Genomic DNA, 19,429 nt, shown 5'->3' with positions numbered 1-19,429 from the left:
TTGATAATCTGCCATTGTAGCAGCAATAACCGATCTAACAAACTTGTTGTCTTTAATAGCCGTTGCCGACCGTAGCGTCGTATTCTGCCTGTTTACATATGTCTGTATTTGAATACGCATGCCTATATCAATTTGTTTGGCGCTTCAGTGTATTTCAGGCGTTCGTATGTACTCATGTTTAAGTTAACAGGTCTTGTAGAAACAAGTGAACAATCGAAATGCTTGATAAAACGACGAAGCAGGGCACGAGAGCCACACTTAGCTGTCTTCATGCCGCAATTACCAATTCCGACAACTTTCCTTTTTAGCTCATTTATCGGATACTGTTGCTAACATTAACAACGGCTACATCACTGTACTCGTCTTTTTAAGAGCTTTCGAATGCCTTTAAAAATTATATGGTTTCGTTAAAAAACTTTACTTGTTTTAAATACTCGGGTGATACAAGATTTAGTCAACTAAACAAAGAACAAAATGTTATGATCCACTGCGTACTATGATTTGTGAACAGTTTGATTCGATAACTTGAACTGTTCACGATTTAAGGGATGTTACTGGTTACACGACAGCAAGAATTTCCTTTTCTGTTGTTCCACTGTTTAAGGGCGCAGTTGCATATAATTATTCCCACTTACGGCCGCAGAACTAACACAAACAGATACTATAGAAATTAGTACTACAGCAGGGTTCTAACCTGAAATATAAACTGTTCGCAATCACTAAAATATCATCAAAATCGCTAATAGGAAACATAAGAAATTAGGAAGGCTCTTAGTTGGTTAAACGTATCTTCAGGTAATTAATAACACTTACTGGAGTAAAAGGGCAACGTTAGGGTAAAACAGATATCGCTGCTTTTGGTAACTAGAGACACTGGAAGGTTTCACATTAATCAAATGACGATAAGACAGAGATTCTAGAATCAAATTTTAAATTGCAAAACATTTCCAGGGACAGATGTGGACTTTGAGCACACTGTATTGGTTACGAACTATAGATTAAAGCTGAAGAAATTGCAAAAATGGCAGAAAATTAAGGAGATACGACATGGATAAGTTAAAAGAACTACAGTTTGTTGAAAGTTTCAGAGGGTGCATTAGGCAACGGTTAACTAGAACAGGTGAAAGGAGCACAGTAGAAGACGAATGGGTAACTTTAAGAGATAAAATAGGGAAGACAGCAAAGAACCAAATAGGTAAAAAGACAAAGCATAGTAGATATCCTTAGGTAACAATGGAGATACTGAATTTAACTGATGAAAGGAGAAAATATAAAAATGCAGCAAATGAAGCAAGCGAAAGGGAATACAAACTACTAAAAAATGAGAGTGACAGCAAGTACAAAATGACTAAGCAGGAATGGCTAGAGGACAAATGTAAGGATTTAGAAGCATATTTCACTAGGGGAAAGATAGATATCACATATAGGAATATTAAAAATGCCTTTGGAGAAAGAGAAGCAACTATACGAATGTCAAGAACTCAGATAGAAAACCAGTCCTAAGCAAGAAGGGAAAGCTGAAAGGTCTTATGATTATACAGAGTGTCTATACAATGGAGATGAACTTGAAGGCAGTATTATAGAAATGCAAAAGGACATGTATGAAGATGAGATGAAGATACGACGCTGCGACAAGAATTTGACAAAGCACTGACTGGCCTAAGGCGACATTCTGTCAGAACTAGTGATAGCCTTGGGAGAGCCAGCCATGAGAAAGCTCTTCCATCTCGTGTGCAAGATGTATGAGACACATAAAATAATCTGTGACTTCAAGAAGATTGATATAATTTCTATTCCAAAGAAAGCAGGTGCTGACAGGCGAGAAAATTACAATAAAATAGTTTAATAAATCCTGGTTCCTAAATACTAATACAAATTATCTGCAGAAGAATGGAAAAACTGCTAGAAGCTGACCTTGACGGAGATAAGTTTGGGTTCCGGAGACATGTAGGACACGCGAGGCAATACTGACCTTACGACTTGTCTTAGAAGACAGGTCAAGGAAAGGCAAACCTAGAGGAAGTTTTTGACAGTGTTGACTGGAACACTCTCTTTGAAATTTTGAGGCTAACAGGAGTGAAATACAGAGAGCGAAAGGCTATTTGCGACTTGCGCAGATACAAGACAATAGTTGCAAGAGCCGTGGGCATGGAAGGGAAGCAGTGATGGTGAGTGGAATGAGATAGGGTTGTGACCTGTCCCCGATGTTATTCAATCTGTACACTGAGCAAACAGTAAAGAAAAAAAAAAAAACAAAAAAAAAACTTGGAGCAGAAAGTTAAAATTGAAGGAGAAGAAATAAAAACATCAAAGGACTTTGAAGAGCAGTTGAACGGAATTAACAGTGCCTTAAAACGAGGATGTAAAATGGACATCAACAAAAGTAAGCCGGCCGGAGTGGCCGAGCGGTTCTAGGCGCTACAGTCTGGAACCGCGCGACCGCTACGGTCGCAGGTTCGAATCCTGCCTCGGGCATGGATGAGCGTGATGTCCTTAGGTTAGTTAGGTTTAAGTAGTTCTAAGTTCTAGGGGACTGATGACCCCAGAAGTTAAGTCCCATAGTGCTCAGAGCCATTTGACCCATTTGAACCATCAACAAAAGTAAAGAAGGAAGGATAATGGAATGTAGTCGAATTAGCCCAGGTAATGCTGAGAGAATTAGATTAGGAAACGAGACACTTAAAGTAGTACTTGAGTTTTGCTATTTGTGGCAGCAAAATAACTGATGACGTCCGGAGTAGAGAGGATATAAAATGTAGATGCAATGGTAAGAAAATCGTTTCTGAAGAAGAAAAATCTGTTGATATCGGATACAGATTTAAGTGTTACGAAGTCTTTTCTAAAGGTATTTGTCTGTAGTGTGGTATGTATGAAAGTGAAACATGGACGATAACCAGTTTGGACAAGATGAGAATAGAAGCGTTTGAAACGTGGTGCTACAGAAGAATGCTGAAGATTAGATGGGTAGATCACATAACTAATGAGGAGGTACTGAATAGAACTGGGGAGAAGAGGAATTTGTGGCACAACTTGACTATAAGAAGGGATCGGTTGGTAGGACACATTCTGAGACATCAAGGGATCACCAGTTTAGTATTGGAGGACAGTGTGGAAGGGTAAAAATCCTAGTGGCAGACGAAGATATCAATACAGTAAGCAGATTCAGAAGTAAGTAGGTTGCTGTAGTTATTCGGAGATGAAGAGGCCTGCATACGATAGAATAACATGGAGAGCTGCATCAAACCAGTGTTCGGAGTGAAGACCATAATAACAACATATCAAATGCGTTGCTTTAAAATGTTTTGAAAATCTAACGAAATTTTTTTCGCCTACCGCCCACCATGAAAACTAGAATGACCACTAGTGGACGGTAGAGACCAGGTCGACTACCACTTCTCTAAAATACTTTGGCTCAACAACTTCACGTTTTTGAGAAAATTACCACGAAGTTCGACTCAGAGTTGACGGGGTCGATACATAATTGAAAATGGAGCATTTTTGATGAACATATATGGTATCTTCTAACACATATTTTCCTAAGAATTGAGGAAAGAAACTGTTCGACTGCCGCTTATGTTCCCATGAGACGTACGCTGCTAAACGAAAGCGCCGATGGTGTGGCAACCAAAGTATCTGGGTGGGAAGAAAACCCCTGTGTTCGATTCCCCGTTGCATTCTGCAGTTCTTTTTCGTTTGTACTTTTTCCGCATAGAAACTGGTACGAATAGGTGGGTTAATATGATAAGTACATCAATGAGGAATTATAAGAAAGTTGGCACGTAAATTTATCAACCGACTTGGATTAGTAAAGAACCAAAATTTTATGCCTCGTTGTATTTGCAAGAAAGATTGCTGCGAAGACGAGCATTCGATGCACTTTATGGCATAAGACAGAAGCGAAGAGTCGGAATATAGAATGGGTCAGTACTTTAAAGGAATTGTTAAAAAATATGTATTTCACTTGCTCCAAATCCGTAAGATAGAGAAATTAAATTTACAAAAAAATACTTTGAGAACATTTTAAACCCATACATTACTGATACCGCGTTTTTTCTTACATTGGATACCTGGGGTGGACAAACACCTTCGCCGGCCGCGGTGGTCTCGCGGTTCTAGGCGCTCAGTCCGGAACCGCGCGACTGCTACGGTCGCAGGTTCGAATCCTGCCTTGGGCATGGATGTGTGTGATGTCCTTAGGTTAGTTAGGTTTAAGTAGTTCTAAGTTCTAGGGGACTGATGACCACAGATGTTAAGTCCCATAGTGCTCAGAGCCATTTGAACCATTTGAAACACCTTCGTGTGTAGGAATATGTTTATAGATGATAAGGGTGAACCGCCTTACAGGATAGATGTAATACTGTAACCTAAAGACATCACACACATCCATGCCCGAGGCAGGATTCGAACCTGCGACCGTAGCAGCAGCACGGTTCCCGACTGAAGCGCCTAGAAGCGCTCGGCCACAGCGGCCGGCAAAGAAGCTAAACTTAACTATTCGAGAAGCTGAGTAACATGCTTCTTCTAGTTCAAATTTTCATCAATATGTATACCAAAAAATTTGGAGCACACTATCCTGTTTATTGACTTCTTGTTTTATGCCACATCAGTTGTTGGTATGACTATTTGTTGTACAGAACTAGATGTAATGCGTTTTTTCAAAATTTAGGGAGAGTCCATTTTCAGAGAAGCACTTGATAATTCTTCAGAAAACATCATTTACCAACTCTTCTATTGTTTTCTCTCTAATGGGGTTTATTACAACACTAGTCATAGTCTGCAAAAAGAGCCAGCTTTGCTTGCTGAATGTTAAGTGGAAGGTCACTCACATAGGCAAGGAATAGGAATACCTAAAATTGAACCCTATGGGATTCTCTTTGTGATTTTTTCCCCTTAGTTACGAAAATTTCCTACCTTGTCGACATTGTCCGAATAATTCAGCACTTGTAATGTTCGTGTCTCTCATTCTCTGTTTCCTCCCTTGATAATTTCTGGATTTCCGGAAGGCTTTTGAAACTGTACCACACAAGTGGCTTGTAGTGAAATTGCGTGCTTATAGAATATCGCCTCAGTTGTAAGTAGGCTGTTTAGATTTTTATATGGGTAATGCCACGTAGCGCTCTATATGAAAATCACTGGCTGTGCTGTGTGCAGTATGTGGCTAGTTTGCATTGTTGTCTGCCATTGTTGTCATGAACTGCTACAGCTGGATGTGAACAGCGCGTAGCGTTAGGCAGTTGGAGGTGAGCCGCCAGCAGTGGTGGACGTGGGGAGAGAGATGGCGGAGTTTTGATAATCTGTAAGACTGAATGTCAATTATGAATATTAAGGTAAATACATTGTTTGTTCTCTATTAATATCTTTCATTTGCTAACTATCCCTATCAGTAGTTAGTACCTTCAGTGGTTTGAATCTTTTATTTAGCTGGCAGTAGTGGCGCTCGCTGTTTTGCAGTAGCTTGAGTAGCGAAGATTTTTGTGAGGTAAGTGTTTTGTAAAAGGTATAGGTTAAAGTTAGTCAGGGCCATTGTTTTGTAGGGGTTATTGAAAGTCAGATTGCGTTGCGCTAAATAATATTGTGTGTCAGGTTAAGCACAGTCATGTATAACTTGTTCTAAGTGGACGTTTCATATGTATAAAATGTTCTAAGGGGATGTTTCATATGGCGACCCTGCCAGGATACCTCACTGGAATCTTCTGATTTTTTTCTTGTAGTTTGTGTAACTAGTGTAGATTTTGTTTATTGCTAGTGCGTAATTGTAGAGGGCATCTCCTTTGTAGTTGCAGCCTTTCATTGTTGTACTGTAAAACAGTTGTGGCATGCATGTAGATTTGCACCAAGTATTTCGCAGCTGCAATTAACTAGATATTATTTTCAGTGCTATGTTAATGTGTTCTCTTATTTTTGCTATTCAAATTGTGCTTTTCTGTGCTATCGTGTGAAATATTGTGACAATAATGGCGTGTGAAAAACGTAACACTCGGCTCCAAAGTAAACTAAGAAATGACAGTGAAGACGAAAGCAGTGTGTTGGCCCCACCATGTAATGAGTTAACTAATGTTCAAAGTAGTAATTTGGTAACTGTGCATAGGGAAATGGAGCGGGCGTCAAACAATGGCGTAGACAGTCAAACAGGTAGTGAACAGGGAAGCATTATCGATCGATCGGTCGGCAACAGCTCGCCTCAGGAATCCGAAATGATAGGACACAATTTTGCAAATACTGTAGATTCAGGTTTTGCGTCCTCACCGTTTTCTCAAATGAGTCAAGACACATTTTCTGCTTGTCAAAATGTGAATGCTGCCGGTGAAAACGCACTGCCAAAAAGCTTAGAGAAACAGATTCCAGACACTAATACATTATTATTGCAATTAATGCAACAAATGGAACAAAATCAGAGACAGATGGGACAAAATCTTCAAAAGTTAGACACAATGGAACAAAATCTTAAAAAGTTAGACACAGTGGAACAAAATCTTCAAAAGTTAGACACAATGGAACAACACCAGAGACAAACACAACAAAAGTTAGACACAATGGAACAAAATCTTAAAAAGTTAGACACAGTGGAACAAAATCTTCAAAAGTTAGACACAATGGAACAACACCAGAGACAAACACAGCAAAAGTTAGACACAGTGGAACAAAATCTTCAAAAGTTAGACACCACACTTGAACAAACACGTGAAGATTTAACTACTGAATTACATAACATTGAATCGAAATGTCAAAAAGTCTGTAATGACGTAAAAACACAAATTTGTGAGCATTTTCAGCCTATTTTTTCGCGGCATGAAAATGCATTACAGAATCACGAAGCAGCCATAAAAGAGCTGCAAACCATTGTTCATGAAAATCATGAGACCTTGTGGGCTAAAATTGACTCAGTTGCATCTACCGATTGGGTTACGCAACTGGCAAAAACTCAGGAAAACTTAAAGAACACAGTAGATTCGATTTCAACACAAATGGACACTCTGAAACTTGGTTCAGAAAAACACACTGAGGAAATGTGTTCACTATCGGAGAAAGTAGCTGAACTTTCGGATCAGGTCACTAACTTATCTACAAAGGTAGATGATGATCTGAATGACACAAGACCCGTAGCCTTCACTGACACAGAAGAGTATGAACAAATAAGAAAATTCAAACAAAATCAGAATCAAATTAATACGCAATACAAAAGAGAAATGCGGGAAGTACAAGATCAGCTGACACAGGTAATACAAGAATTACGTATTTCAGAGGACACTCGCGCCCCAATAAGGGAAGAGGGACATAGAAATACGGAACAGCCACAAAATAATAACACAGGGCATTTCGGTAATTATGAAAGAAATTGGCAAGGTACACCGAATTTTGAGATGGAACCGCCGACACGACGTAACAATGACCGATATGCTACTCACCGACACGATGATTTTGACTATAAGCTGTTCATTACTACACGTAAATTCAAAACGTTTAAGAATTCTGCCAACGACATTCATCCACAAGCGTGGCTCCATCAATTCTCTCATTGTTTTCCTCCTAACTGGTCATTGGAGCACAGATTAGAATTTATGTGTGGCTACTTAGAGAATGAACCAGCTGTAAGAATGCGATCGGTCATTCACGATTGCCACAGTGAAGGAGAATTTTACCATGCCTTCCTCTCAGCATATTGGTCTCAAGCCACACAAGACCGCGTAAAACATAGCATCATAATGATGAAACACTTTGAACAATCTGAATTTTCCAGTCTTGTGAAATATTTTGAAGACATGTTGCACAAGAATCAATACCTGTCAAACCCATACAGCCCCTCAGAACTCATCCGCATTTGCTTAATCAAACTGCCCGAACATTTGAGACATATTATTTTAGCAGGACGTTGCAAAGACGACATTGAAGCTTTTCAGGGACTGTTACAAGAATTAGAAATTGACACAGACAGTCGCGGGATGCAAAAACAGGAAAACAATCACTACAGGTCACATCCGTCACAATTCCGTGACGACAGAAACGATAACTGGACGCGACAAGGCTATTCTCACCACACAAATCGTGACCAAAATAGACACCACCCGTATGACAACCGTTGGCAGAGTAGTAATAATTACAGGGAAAGATCACCTCTCCGCAGTAATGACTATCACAGAGACAATCAGAGAAACAGACAATATGGGAACCAAAACAATTATTATCAAGGGAGACAGAATAACTTTAGACGCAACGGTCCAGCACGCAGTTACGATTCTGGGAGAAATTCTCCACCACATGACCGACAAGAAAGAAACTATCGAACCTACCGACATGACGACAGACGATATGATCGTAACGACAGACCTGAATTGCATCAGAACTGGCGAGATTTAAATAGAGCAGAGCACTCTCGTCACGATGAATTTGTAGAAGTTAGGTCTCCAAATCCCAATAACGACGCGCGCCAACAAAGAGACAATAGGCGATGACTCACACCACTGGCAGCCACAAGACGTACTTATGAAACTGACGACGCAGCTGCCGTAGCTAGTAATTACGTAAAAATGGAAGACATTAGGGACATCTTACTCCAGGAACACGACGTAAAACATAACAACATTGCACATCCTGTGATTCATATTACTGTAAATGACGTAAAATTTACGGCAGTACTTGACTCTGGCAGTCCCATTTCAGTAATTAGCGAAACAGCTTTTAGCAAATGCAACAAAGCGAACGATTGCCCCACACTTCCGTTACGTAAGATTAAATTACAAGGTGCAATCTTTGGAAAAAGTGTAGATGTACGCCAACAAACCAATTTAGAATTCGTTTGCCAAAGCCACAGCTTCTCTATGAACTTTCTTATTGTTCCATTATTGTCGACGGAAATTATACTGGGAGTAGACTTTTTGAATGAATACAAAGCAATCTTAAGCTTTCACGATGCTGAAATAAGTTTAGAGAAAGAAGGTAAGTCAATAGCTTTGAAATTTGAAGACTGGCTCTCAAACCATGATGAGGAAATTAATCGGTTTTATTTTCTGTTAGACAACAGTTCGGAATTTTCTACGGAACTAGACACCAACAATCACTCTGCAAGTACTGAAAGGGATGATATCGACGGCATATTTGAAATTAATGAGTTAATTCAGAATAAAATTCAAACAATTGAGAATTGTAATGACACTGATAGGCTGGACCTTTTTGAGATTTTACAAGCACATTCCACAGTTTTTACTCACAAAACAGGAACAATCAAGGGATTTCAATACCAATTTCGTGTTCGTGAGCATACTAAATTTTGTGTTAGACCATACGTAATTCCGGCGCATTATAGGGACCGTGTTAGAACAGAAATACAATCTATGCTTGTCGAGGGCATTATTGAGCCTGCAGTAAGCTCATACAACAACCCATTACATGTTGTTGAGAAGAAGAATGGATCGATCAGGCTTGTTTTAGATTCGAGACAAATCAATACTATCATCATTCCTGAAACAGACAGGCCGCAGACGATGGAAGAACTTCTTCAAAATTTTAATGGTGTAAAAGTGTTATCTTCCATTGATCTCAGATCCAGCTTTTATCAGATCGAACTTCATCCAGAATGTAGAAAATACACAGCTTTCCTTTGTTTCGGCGTTTGTTATCAGTTTCGGAAACTTCCTTTTGGTTTGAACATTTCTTCGGCAGCATTCATTCGTGGGTTAAATTCCATATTACCTGAGTTCTTAAAACGTCACATCACCTTATACGTGGACGATATTCTAATAGCAGAAGCTTCATGGGAACAACATAAACGCATCCTCAACAGTTTGTTACGTATTTTTGCAGAATCTGGAATTACAGTTAACTTGGAAAAGTCTGAATTCGGTAGGTCAAAGGTGAAGTTTTTGGGACATATTATTTCTTCTGAAGGCATTCAGCCGGATCCTGAAAAGTTAGAAGCAATTAGAGCCATTTCAGTTCCATCCACAAAAAAACAAGTCCGCAGTTTTCTAGGTCTCGTAAATTTTTACCGTCGTTTTCTGAATATGCAAATTCTAGTTACACCAAAACTTTGTTCTCTCACTGGAAAAAATACTATTTGGAACTGGGACGAACAAGCACAGTTGGAATTCAATTCTTTGAAAGAAGCGTTACTTCACGCGCCAATACTAGCTCATCCAGATCTGTCACAAGATTTCTGCCTTAGCACGGATTCTTCTAAAGTCGGTCTTGGTGCCCACTTATTTCAAGAAGCCATAGAAAATGACACTACTGTTCAGAAAACCATTGCTTTTGCTAGCCGAGTGCTAACAAAATCTGAAAAAAATTATTCCGTTACTGAATTAGAAGCTTTAGCTATCGTTTGGGCATTTAACAAATTCCGTTTCTTTCTTTCTGGTAAGCACGTAAAAGTATACAGTGATCATCGTGCATTACAATTTCTTATGTCTTCAAAATTAAATCATGATAGGTTAAAACGTTGGGCATTGTTTCTGCAAGAATTCTGCTTCACGATAGTCTACATTCCCGGCAAGGAGAACATTGTTGCGGACGCGCTGTCACGCGCACCGGCTGGGCTTGAGAAAAGTAACACAGAAGGCAACCTTGAGAAAAATTTCAGTATTCTTTACATTCAGAAAGTCGCCTTTGAAAACTTCATCACCACATCTTTAAAGGACATTGCTCATGAACAAGATAAAGATCCGATTTGGAAAGATATCAAAAGTAAATGGCATGAAAAGACACACACTCAGATTCGGCATTATTATCTGGTTAGAAACAACATACTCTTCAAACGCTGCACTGTTGATGACAAGCTATGGGTACTTTGCATTCCAGACGATTTTGTTAATAAGCTCATTTGGTACATTCATTTCAGCTATGCACATTTTGGCCCACGAAAATGTTATCATATTCTTCGAACGACTTGTTATTTTAACAATATGGAAAAGCGAATTCGAAGAGTCTTGTCTATTTGTAAACTTTGTCAAAAGGCGAAACCATCTACTATCTCACATCGTGCTCCGTTGTTTCCTATTATTCCTTCTAAATTAAAAGAATTTGCTGCTGTTGATCTCTTGGGACCCCTTGTCAGAACATCGAATGGATTTTCGTACGTTCTAGTCGCTGTTGAACTTACTTCAAAATTTGTTTCTTTCACTCCGTTACGTAAAGCCACGGGACGGTCTGTATCCAACGCCTTTGTTAAAAATTTCTTACGTGAAGTGGGACACGTTAGTAAAGTAATTTCAGATAACGGACCGCAATTCAGATCTGCTGTTTGGTCACGCATGCTTCGGAATCATAAAATCAAACCTGTTTTTATTTCATTGTATTCAGCACACTGTAACCCGTCTGAACGGATTATGAAAGAAATCAATAAGCTTTGTAGACTTTATTGTCACAGAAAGCATCAGCATTGGGACAGATATTTACACTTATTTCAAAATGTGCTGAATGAAATGCCTCATGATTCCACTGCTTTACCACCTACTCTTGTACTGAAGAATGAAGAACCTCCGAACAGAATCAGAGAGCTTGTACCTTTCCCGAATACACGTAAACTTCGACACAAAGACATAATTGATTTGGCTCTAAAAAATATAAAATCTGCAGCAGACAAAAGGAGAAAACTACACGGTAAAGCAAATGCAAAGAAATTATATATTGGTCAGAAAGTTCTCATTAAAGCTCATTCATTGTCACATAAGAAGAAACACTTGAGTCACAAATTCTTTCTAGTTTACAATGGACCTTACAGAATCCGACGTATACCACATGATAATTGCGTTGAAGTTGAAACTCTGCGTACTAGGAAGAGTAAAGGTTTACACCACATTTCTCATGTAAAACCATTTATTGACAGATAATCTGGTTTTTAACTTAGTCTTTGCAATTTTCACTTCACGCTACTTGTACAATTTGTCCCACTGAGAAACTGTTAACATGCAACTATGTTTTAAAGCTAACTAACCATCCAGTCAAGAACATAGGTAACTTAGACAAGTAATTGCGAATGCATTGTTATTGCGAACAGACGACACAGTGTTGTTATTTATACATTCCTCCTTGTTAGTTGCACGATTACATAACGAATATACGGCTTACATACTTAGAACATATACCAGCACTGCTAATGAAATTTTCATGCAACATTTTGGTTTGCTTGAGAGTGGATTCAGGATTTGAGCTGCTTTCTGTGAAATGCCAGATGACACAGTGGTTAGTTTATGTGACAGCTACAAGATTTTATCACGACGCTGCTAATGCGTGACAATTTACAATGTTGCTTTTGCGGTGTATCTGTTTTATATCTGCACAGTTTTTTCTGAATTCTTCTATAAAGTGAGACATGTTTTAGTGGTGACTTTTGTGCTATTGCTACAAGGAGACAGCCTTTTCCGTAGGACAACAATACGTTACAGCACAGTACTTTCCTCATCACGGCAATAAGCGTAATAACTAAGTTATCTATACGCAAAGCATTTCACTTTTGTGTATCATGAGGTAAGTACATTGACTTCTGCAGAACTTAGCTTTCGGAGGACAATAACTACGACACTTCCCAGAGATTATCTTACAGCAAGACGCATATTTAGCGCTACAGGACACGTATTTGAGTGATTAATTTTGTACTTAAAACATTTATTTTTAAAGATTTTTGAATTACAAAGAAAGTTTTTCGTGATACATCTCATTCCATTGCTGTAATCTGTCACACCTGAGGGTATAATTACAATAAACCTCAGGGGGGTACACGCCTACTTTGTGTACCATGTGTATGGCAAGCACAAGGAGCCCTAGCTAATATGGTATTTGCTTATACAATTTAACACATCGGTACCATATTTCTCTAACACATAAATTACACAGCTATCTGATCATTTAACAGAGAAACAAACATTTTTTTACTACGTCAGTGACACATGTTTACGCAATTACAGAGTTGGATTACTTCACACTTAAGAAATTGTACTTTGTCTGTACTTTGTGAACTGTTCATATTTTTTCGAAACCATTGTGATACTATGAGAGCTTTGAATGATGTATTTGGTATGAGATCATGATTTTTAAAGTACGTTTGAGGTAGATGACACTACTGAAATGAGCACAGAATTTTCTTTAGGTTTTGAAACAATTGCAGAAAGCTACGACGTTTTTGAGATTTGACTGAGGTGTTATGATGTTATTATTATGACGACGATGTGTATTATGCTGTTGAGGTATGTTTATGTCAATAAGATGATGCTACCATATATGAGGAAGGTGATTACCTGTTTATATGTATATGAATAATGAATAGAAGATAGGGACTCTTGACTTGTGAAAAAGGTTGTTGGAAACCAAGAATCGTACTTTAAGAGTTATGAAACGTGTGTAAATGCGTGAATGTATCACAATGCCGGCGAAAATTTTTTTGGACAATGTTGTATTCATAGGATTTTGTTTCTACACATTTGCAACGCAAATTCTCGACCCGTGAAATTTTGTATATGAGACTGTCTCTGTAGCGGAAAAATGTCGTAAATATTTCCATAAGAAAGTTAAGTGACCACCTGCACGTGCGTCGTCGGCACACAGCTGTGTCAGACACCTGGAGAACAAGCCATTAGGGTGTGCCTTTCATCGCTAATGCGACACGCTCGTTACTTGAAAACATATGATTACTCGCACTTTGTGCTAATTACTGAAATGCTTATGAATTGATGGGAAATATTCGTACATCTGCACACCTGATTATGACAAGTGTCTTTCTCCGAGAGTTGAGTGCTACTGACTTACGAAATGCCACATGACTATTGAATGATATTTTTATGCTTTGCTTTTCATAGTTGCTTATTTCATTTAATATCTGGTTTCCAGCTGTGTTGCAGCATTAGTTTTATAAAATAAACTTAGATGCATTTGCTAATGTGAACTCTTTCTGTCAACAGATCTATTAAATAATAATTTTGTAATCCACATTCTTTAAAAAAGGAGCTCTTGGAAAGGAAAGAACAATAAGAAGGGACTAGTAACAGTCACTGGACACATAGTTTTCTTTTCAAGTACATGGTAATATTTTTTTACAATAAGTTGTTATGGTGCACCACTTTAATTACATAGACATTAAGATGTGAATATGCATTTCCCTTATCTGCATTGTTGTTTTTAGTGTAATATTTTTTCTGCTTGAGCTTTGTCATGTTTAGATATAAGTTGCTGCTGCTGTTTGTCAGGCTTAGTGTTACTGAATTGGACTTTGTGTTACTCTTCTAAGCTAGTTTTTCTTGTTTCCTGCACAGTGCCTTATATTAGTTGTAATATTGCACTTGCTTTGCTAATTTATGCTGCTAGCTTTGCCAATTTGCATTTTTTGTCATTTCTGTTTGTGTTGATTTGTTGTGATGCTGCATTGCCTCGTCCCTTGGTATATATATCTGAGCTCAGTAGATTTAAGTTAGCTTAAGAGGGGGTAGACTATATAAGAAACTGACTATGGAGAATAGGTAAAGAATGCATTGCGAAGAAAGATTTGGGCCCAATGAGTATTGTACAATCAGAAATAATTATTTTGAAAGAAATATGAGTAGAATACAGGAACGAGGTATAGGTAGGATTTTCTTGGAAATAAATGATGAGGTAAGCAATGTGTGAACATATAAATACAGAAAGCATGCTTAGATAGAATTTTTTGGTGGAAAAAAAGGATGAAATACGAGGAAAGATATAGGGAATGAATTTTGGGGTGGACTGCAGTACCAAATGTTACACTGAACACAAACCCTGTCCTTTCCTTTTGTGTTATTCCGCTATATGTTTGTGTGCCCTTGTGTATTTGTGTTTTTCCTGTCTTTATGTGTTTAGCTGATGAGAGCTATGTTGTAGACTTTTTCTAATAATATGTTATTTACCTTGTAAAGATGTTTAGACATTATTTATTCTGTGTTGTTTTCATGCTCATGTGTGAAGTTGACGTTTCAAAAGTGATTCTGATCTTTTATTTTTGTACTCATGTCATCATTCATGTAACACTGATGTATATGTTTATTTCTATTCTTTTGTAAAGCCCCTATTACTACAAATATTATCTGTATTGTTATGTTTTTAATGATGTATCTTGTATCTTTGTAATTGTATTCTTATGTTATATAATCGTAATTGACACCAGTTCATCATGTTATTAACTTGTAAGCATTCATTTCACTGCACACTTTTCTGTTGGTCATAGTATATGGACAATATGTGAGAAGTAGGGACTGTTAGTGTTTGCACATGTGTTAATAATTCAGCAAGGGACTGGATAACAGCATTGCTGGTTCTAAGGACAGTTCCACAAACTTTGTGAGTGCACAAGTGGGGGTATATGGACTTGCTATCTTCTCTGCAAGACTCTTCGATGGTGATTGTGCACCTGCACAGTCGCAACAGATGGCTGCTGGCCATCTCTACAAGGACTACAGTGGGTCTGCATCTCTGATGACCCACCAATACCATTATTTCTACAAGGACTACAGTGGGTCTGCATCTCTGATGACCCACCAATACCATTATTTCTACAAGGACTACAGTGGGTCTGCACCTCTGGTGGCCCACCAATACTCTCTACCAGGACTGCAGTGGGTCTGCACTGTGATGACCTACCTACCAATATTCGTCAGAACTTCGAATGACTCTGTTGTGGGTTTGCTCCATTGTGGCCCATTACCTGTCAGCATGTCAAGAGTCAGCACTGTCTTTCTGTTGGAAGGACAACACTACTTCTTCAAGACTGCGTGGAAATCCACTACTTCTGTGTGCAATTTCTTTTACTAATGAGACTTTGTGAAAAACAAAAACTGTAATTACTATTATGATGAACAATCTGGACTGTCTTTATGGACTGTGAGAAAATTTAGCTTTTGACCAACATTGTATCAATAAGTGTGTGCATTTGATATCTTTGTTATTGTAATTATGAAAAATTTTATCAAATCTTTATTGGCCACTGCCCAAAAATATTTTGTAAAATTTTTTGTGGGGAGCATGGGGGCTATGTAAGTAGGCTGTTTAGATTTTTATATGGGTAATGCCACGTAGCGCTCTATATGAAAATCACTGGCTGTGCTGTGTGCAGTATGTGGCTAGTTTGCATTGTTGTCTGCCATTGTTGTCATGAACTGCTACAGCTGGATGTGAACAGCGCGTAGCGTTAGGCAGTTGGAGGTGAGCCGCCAGCAGTGGTGGACGTGGGGAGAGAGATGGCGGAGTTTTGATAATCTGTAAGACTGAATGTCAATTATGAATATTAAGGTAAATACATTGTTTGTTCTCTATTAATATCTTTCATTTGCTAACTATCCCTATCAGTAGTTAGTACCTTCAGTGGTTTGAATCTTTTATTTAGCTGGCAGTAGTGGCGCTCGCTGTTTTGCAGTAGCTTGAGTAGCGAAGATTTTTGTGAGGTAAGTGTTTTGTAAAAGGTATAGGTTAAAGTTAGTCAGGGCCATTGTTTTGTAGGGGTTATTGAAAGTCAGATTGCGTTGCGCTAAATAATATTGTGTGTCAGGTTAAGCACAGTCATGTATAACTTGTTCTAAGTGGACGTTTCATATGTATAAAATGTTCTAAGGGGATGTTTCACAGTTATGTGACTGGATTTGTGATTTCCTGTCAGAGAGGTTACAGTTCGTAGTAAATAACCGGAAAAATCATCGAGTACAACAGAAATGATTTCTAACTTTCGCCAAGGTAGTGTTATAGGCCCTTTGCTGTTCTTTATGTATAAAACGATTTGGTAGACAATCTGAGCAGCCGTCTTAGATTGTTTGCAGATGATGCTGTCGTTTAGCGACTAATAAAGTCATCAGAAGTTCAAAACAATTTATAAAAGATATCTGTATGGTGCGAAAATAGTAATTGACCCCAAATAACGAAAAGTGTGAGGTCATCCACATGAGTGGTAAAAGGAATCTGTTAAACTTCGTTTACACGATAAATCAGTCAAATCTAAAGGCCGTAAATTGAACTAAATACCTAGGTATTACAATTACGAACAACTTAAATTGGAGCGAACATACAGAAAATGTTATGGGGAAGGCTAACCAAAGACTGCGTTTTATTGGCAGGACACCTAGAAAATGTAGCAGACCTACTAAGGAGACTGCCTACACTACGCTTGTCAGTCCTCTTTTAGAATACTGCTGCGCGGTGTGGGATCCTTACCAGATAAGACCGACGGAGTATATCGAAAAAGTTCAAAGAAAGGCAGTACGTTTTGTATTATCGCGAAATATGGGAGAGAGTGTCACAGAAATGATACAGGATTTTCGGTGGACATAATTAAAACAAAGGCGTTGTTCGTTGCGGCGGAATCTTCTCACGAAATTCCAATGGCCAACTTTCTCCTCCGAATGTGAAAATATTTTGTTGACAGCGACCTACATAGGGATAAACGATCACCATGATAAAATAAGGGAAATGAGAGATCGTACGGAAAGATATGGATGTTCGTCCTTTCCGCGCGCTATGCGGGATCGTTGTTCAACGTGTGTGAATTTCTGGGCGCAGCCCCGAATCCTCCTGCGGTCAGAAAAATGGCACCGAATCCTCCCAAGCCCGCAAGGGTCTGAAAAACGATGGAATCGAATCCTCCCGTTTGAAGCAGGTAGCAGTTCTAAACCTTACGAATACTCCAAGCAGGCAAAGGAAAGCATATGAAGTTACAGTAGAAGACGTAAAAATTTTTCGCGTGCATTGTATGTTTAGAAGTTTTATCTTTTATCTTACTGAGATAAAGTCCAGCCGGCACAGCGCCAGCGGCTAAGTCCCGCTCAAGGTCACGCGCAAAGCGTGCATAAGTGAATCAGTATTCAGGATTCGGTCCTGTTACCTGCTTACGGTTTCGGGAGGATTCTGCGTTGCGTCCGAATTTCTAAAGGACCAAACTGCTTAGGTCATCGGTCCCTAGACTTACGCACTACTTAAACTAACTTATGCTAAGAACAACACACACACCCATGCCCGAGGGAGGACTCGAACCTCCGGCGGGAGGGGCCGCGCAGTCCGTGACATGGCGCCTCTAACCACGCGGCCACTCCGTGCGGCTCTATGAGAGATTGGAATAATAGAGAATTGTGAAGGTGGTTCGACGAACCCTCTGTCAGGCATGTAAATGTGATCTGCAGAGTATCCATGTAGTAGATTTAAATGTACCGGGTGATCAAAAAGTCAGTATAAATTTGAAAACTGAATAAATCACGGAATAATGTAGATAGAGAGGTACAAATTGATACACATGCTTGGAATGACATGGGGTTTCATTAGAACCAAAAAATACAAAAGTTCAAAAAATGTCCAACAGATGGCGCTTCATCTGATCAGAATAGCAATAATTAGCATAACAAAGTAAGACAAAGCAAAGATGATGTTCTTTACAGGAAATGCTCAATATGTCCACCATCATTCCTCAAGAATAGCTGTAGTCGAGGAATAATGTTGTGAACAGCACTGTACAGCATGTCCGGAGTTATGGTGAGGCATTGTCGTCGGATGTTGTCTTTCAGCATCCCTAGAGATCTCGGTCGATCACGATACACTTGCAACTTCAGGTAACCCCAAAGCCAATAATCCGCACGGACTGAGGTCTGGGGACCTGGCATGACGAAAGTGGCGGCTGAGCACACGATCATCACCAAATAACCAAACGACGCGCGCAAGAGATCTTTCACGCGTCTAGCAATATGGGGTGGAGCGCCATCCTGCATAAACAGCGTACGTTCCAGCAGGTGTTTATCAGCCAGGCTGGGGACGATGCGATTCTGTAACATATCGGCGTACCTCTCACCCGTCACGGTAGGAGTTACAAAACCAGAATCACACATTTCATCGAAGAAAAAAGGCCCGATAACGGTAGATATGGTAAATCCAACCCATACCGTGACTTTCTCGTCGTGCAACGGAGTTTCCACGACAGTTCTAGGATTTTCGGTAGCTCAAATTCTGCAGTTGTGGGCGCTGACAGACCCTCGGAGCGTGAAATGAGCTTCGGCGGTCCACAACACGTTACTCAACCAATCGTCATCTCCCGCCATCTTTTGAAACGCCCACACCACAAATGCCCTCCGCTTCAGTAAATCGCCAGGTAACAGTTCATTATGCCGATGGATTTTGTACGGAGGGTACGCCTCAGTGCCAACCAAACAGTAGTCTATGGAATGCCGGTGCGACGTGCGACTGCACGAGCGCCGACTTCCCCGTGCATAGACGAACCCGCTACAGTCTCCATTTCTTCCTGAACTGTCTCAGCAGCATTACGCCTTGTGCTCCGTCGGCCACTGCGGGGTCTAAACAAACCCGTGGCTTCGAACTTCGAAATCATTCTCGCCACAGCTGCATTTGTCAACGGACCTTTACCCGTTCGAATCTCCTTCCTATGGCAATAGTATCGTGACGCTGAACTAGCACATTCCCCATTCTGATAATACAGCTTCACTAAAAGCGCCTTTTTAGGTAACGT

General features: G+C 39.4%; 1 protein-coding gene across 1 annotated transcript in view; it reads right to left on the bottom strand.

Annotated features, from left to right (window-relative positions):
• The window catches only part of LOC126101410 (uncharacterized), a 667,375-nt gene that overhangs the window by 34,773 nt on the left and 613,173 nt on the right, over positions 1–19,429 (bottom strand). The window lies entirely within an intron of this gene.

The sequence above is a fragment of the Schistocerca cancellata genome, chromosome 9, assembly GCF_023864275.1.
Source record: "Schistocerca cancellata isolate TAMUIC-IGC-003103 chromosome 9, iqSchCanc2.1, whole genome shotgun sequence".
In the NCBI taxonomy this organism is placed as follows: domain Eukaryota; kingdom Metazoa; phylum Arthropoda; class Insecta; order Orthoptera; family Acrididae; genus Schistocerca; species Schistocerca cancellata.
Note: the sequence above shows the minus strand (reverse complement) of the source record. Positions and strands in the feature narration are given on the sequence as shown.